This window comes from Chamaea fasciata, unplaced genomic scaffold, assembly GCF_029207755.1.
Source record: "Chamaea fasciata isolate MVZ Bird 193981 ecotype frontalis unplaced genomic scaffold, bChaFas1.0.hap1 SCAF_19, whole genome shotgun sequence".
Lineage (NCBI taxonomy): Eukaryota > Metazoa > Chordata > Aves > Passeriformes > Sylviidae > Chamaea > Chamaea fasciata.
In genome coordinates this window covers 2,231,644-2,235,225 of record NW_027094104.1, presented here as the reverse complement: position 1 = coordinate 2,235,225, position 3,582 = coordinate 2,231,644, and positions in this window count along the sequence as shown.

Below are 3,582 nucleotides of genomic sequence, written 5' to 3'. Positions count from 1 at the left end.
ATTTAAAGATGTCTGTAGGGAGGAGGGAAGCAAGTTTTTAGAGTAAAGAGAACATAAATGAGCTGAATTTCAGGGGTAACAGGTTCCACTCAGCTGGGGACTGTATCATCACTATTCCAGATGCTAGTGGGAAAATGCCAACTGTGAAGTCTAACATGAATGCAATCAGCAACAGGGAGAACCCCCAAAACTCCTTACCTTAACACCAAACTCCCACTAAATTGGGAAATTGCTGCAAAATTGCAAGTTCATTTTTCTCCTCTGAGGACTGTTTTTCACTAGTGGTTATGATAGTTTTGTTGGGTTTTTTTTTCTGGGAAATATCTCTGCACATTGCACATATGAGCTACTGCGGTGCTATAATTGTCACAGAAAGGAAATTAACAGTATTCTAATGAGGAGTTTTGTTACAGACAAATTATCATCTTGCAAGCGTGTGAGACTCTCTTAATTTAGAATGTCATTTCTCCCCACTGCATACCCTGGTGACTCTACCTTGGAAGACAGTAATTGCTAGATAAACTGGGGGGTTTGTGGGTCACCCCAGAGCAGATGCAGACAGAAGGAAGGGCTTCAGAAGAAATGCAGACAGAAAGGACTTGAGATTATAAACCCCAATCCATTTTCACACTCAGTCATACAGGCAACTTTTATATTCTAAATTCTGCAAACAAAGTGTAGATGTACGTCCTCCCTGCATTGGAAGTGGCTCCAAAGGTCAGCTCATGAATATGCAATAAACCCCCTCAAAGTGGGGACCCAGCCAGCATCTGTTAGCTAAACCCTCTGGATCAAATCTAAACGGTTTGTTCACCAGTCCTTTCTCCACTCGAAGGAGCCCCAAAGGGCTTTTACCAAACTTCCCAATTCTGACAATTGGAACTATGTGGAGAAACCTACCCAGCCTGACTTCCACACTAGAGCTCAGCCAGCTGGCCAGACCTGGGAGGAGGCGACTTCTGAAGGAAAATGCAGCATTTTGGATCAAAACCCCAAAATGCTGAACACAAACACAATCTTAGGAGGAAATTAGATAGCACACACAGAGCTGGGACCGGATCAGACCTGTCAGATTAACTAACCCCTTCAGACTCACGAAAACAGCTAGAAACTTCTAAGGACCACAGATGGTTTGAGACGGGGGTTAAACTCAAGTCCAAAAGGTAACAGTGGTAAAGAACTCTTCGAGTAACATACTCCTTGTGCTGGGACAACACAAGTTAACCTTTCAGAACCAACACGAATTAGACTACATGTGCTACCATTTGGCTTCCCCTGACTCGTGGGTACTCTCCCTCCTGAAATGGAGGAATAGTGGGAAAAAATAAAGTCCAACCTCTTCTGTGGTTTCTAACTTGTGTTGAGAGACCATCCTCCTGACCCTCCCTACTCCGTGTTGTACTTAGAACTTTCCAAGTCCAGCAGTGAAAAAGCATGCAAGTCTTTCCACCTGCAACCCTCTTCTGCCACAGTAACTGTTACTGGTTGCAGCTCGTTCGAATTGTCTTTTGGGTTATAGTTAGGGAAATAATTAAATCTGTCATTAGCCCTTTTTGGGGCAAAAATCTGTCATTAGCCCTTTTTGGGGCAATTGTCTTAAAAGGGAACTCTCCTATCAGGTCAGCCTTGTGGTGTTTTAAGATGTGTCTGCTTGTTTTTACTTGTCACCTACTGGGATCACAGCACAGGTTCATTCCTAAACCAACTAATTGTTTGAAATGGAGACCAATTAGTAACTCAAGATTAATTTCCAACATAAAATCAAGTCTTGCTTACTATGAATCCTGAACTAACAACCTTTCAGACAAGGGGTCAGAGCTAAGGGGTGAAGGATGTATCTCCAAGGAAGATGAATCAATGTCTTTGTCCTCCAAGTGACTTAACACCATAGTTAGGCAATTCACGCATCAGACTGGGCAGGAAGAAATTGAGTCTGGTTGTGGAAAATTCAATGAAAGAAGTTGTTAGAAAACTGACAGCACCAGAGGAAAGAAAACAAATCACTGTCGAGAGTGAGCGGACTGGGGTGATGCTCCTTCTTCCCAGCACTTATTTGCAGTAGCTAACTTTTGGACATTCTTCATTACATACTCCATGAGAAAAAGATTTTCCCCTCACAGTCACTCTAATCCTCACAGGATCCAGCAGGGCTTGGCCAGCGGCACCGGGGCTCCCCCAGAGAACACCGGCGACCCGCCTGCATGAGGCCACAGCAGAGCGGGATCCCAAGCCTTGCGTGCTCTTCCCCAAGAGAACTCCTGTCCCCAAACCACTGTGGAAGGCCTGTTTTGTGTTAGCTGGCAGGGATCTGCTCTGTCCCCACCTGCGCCGACCGGCGAGGGCCGCGAGGGCGGCCGGGCAGCGCCTGGGGACAGGGGCGCGTCCCGCAGGGAGCGGCAGAACCGGCTCCGGCCGGGCCCGGGCGGACAGGGCCCTTCCACACGGGAACGGCCGGGCCCGGGCTGACAGGGCCGTTCCACACGGGAACAGCCGGGCCCGGGCGGACAGGGCCGTTCCACACGGGAACGGCCGGGCCCGGGCGGACAGGGCCGTTCCACACGGGAACAGCCGCTCCCGAGGATCCCGCAGGATTTCCGGCCGGTCCCGGGCCGTTCCAGGCGGGATCTCCGGCCGGTCCCGGGCCGTCCCACGCGGGATCTCCGGCCGGTCCCGGGCCGTCCCATGCCGGGATCTCCGGCCGGTCCCGGGCCGTTCCAGGCGGGATCTCCGGCCGGTCCCGGCCCGTCCCACGCGGGATCTCCGGCCGGTTCCGGACCGTTCCAGGCGGGATCTCCGGCCGGTCCCGGCCCGTCCCACGCGGGATCTCCGGCCGGTCCCGGCCCGTCCCAGGCGGGATCTCCGGCCGGTCCCGGGCCGTTCCAGGCGGGATCTCCGGCCGGTCCCGGGCCGTCCCAGGCGGGATCTCCGGCCGGTCCCGGCCCGTTCCAGGCGGGATCTCCGGCCGGTCCCGGCCCGTCCCACGCGGGATCTCCGGCCGGTCCCGGCCCGTCCCAGGCGGGATCTCCGGCCGGTCCCGGCCCGTTCCACGCGGGATCTCCGGCCGGTCCCGGCCCGTCCCACGCGGGATCTCCGGCCGGTCCCGGGCTCAGCGCGGCCCCGTGAGCTTGGCGGCAGCGCCCCCTGGCGGGCCCGGCTCCCTCCGGGATTCCCGCAGGAACATGCCGGGACTCCTCACAGCTCCCCGGGAAGGCCGGGAGCCTCCAGCACTGCTGGAGCTCGTTTAACCAACACGAAAACATTCACCAATTCAGCGTCCACAGCTTCCTAATCCTCACTGAACTATTTGGTCTTTTCTCCCAGTCTTTGTCCTTAACGGTAAACACAAGGTTCAAGGTTGAGTATTTGCATTTCAGCTTTAAAGTATCACAGGAGGCACTTTGGTCTTCTTATATAAATCAGAAACAAACTTCCAATGGAGGCATGAGAGAAACTGCACTGCCAAGATACGTAACCTGCAACAAGTGAGGGCACCGGCAGCATCCATTCACATAAATTACCAAGCTTTGTTAGACTCCGCCTTTCGGGACAGAGGAAGGTAAAGAAAAAGAAGGAAAACACAGA